Here is a 445-nt window from a genome sequence, read left to right as displayed (position 1 = left end):
ACTCTCATCTCAATGAGTTGGTGATGGAATGTATTAGCAAAGCTCAAATCATGTGCACCAAATAGCATCAACGTACTTATGTTCTTTTGTGGTAATGTGCAGAAGGTCTTGGCAAACTCTTGCATGAAGTTCTCGTTAGGTTCGACGGTGCCATCAAACTGCCCATAGTATGCCGACTTGGTGATTACTGATTATACTGACATGACGAATAAGCTGGAAATCACCTGCAGGCTTGAAGTCCTCTAGTGTGAAGGATTCATGAGATGAAACTATCTGTGCTAAATCCATGAACAAGATCATGCATGAGTAACGATGATCTTGGAGGTTCACTAAGGAAAAATCCCACTAGTAAAAAAGGGCTTCTATTCCCGGCTGCCAACCACCTTTATTCCAGGTTACGCAGCCGGGAATAGGAGTTCGGGAATAAAGGGTTAGTAGCCGGGAA

The sequence above is a fragment of the Miscanthus floridulus genome, chromosome 9, assembly GCF_019320115.1.
Source record: "Miscanthus floridulus cultivar M001 chromosome 9, ASM1932011v1, whole genome shotgun sequence".
In the NCBI taxonomy this organism is placed as follows: domain Eukaryota; kingdom Viridiplantae; phylum Streptophyta; class Magnoliopsida; order Poales; family Poaceae; genus Miscanthus; species Miscanthus floridulus.
Note: the sequence above shows the minus strand (reverse complement) of the source record.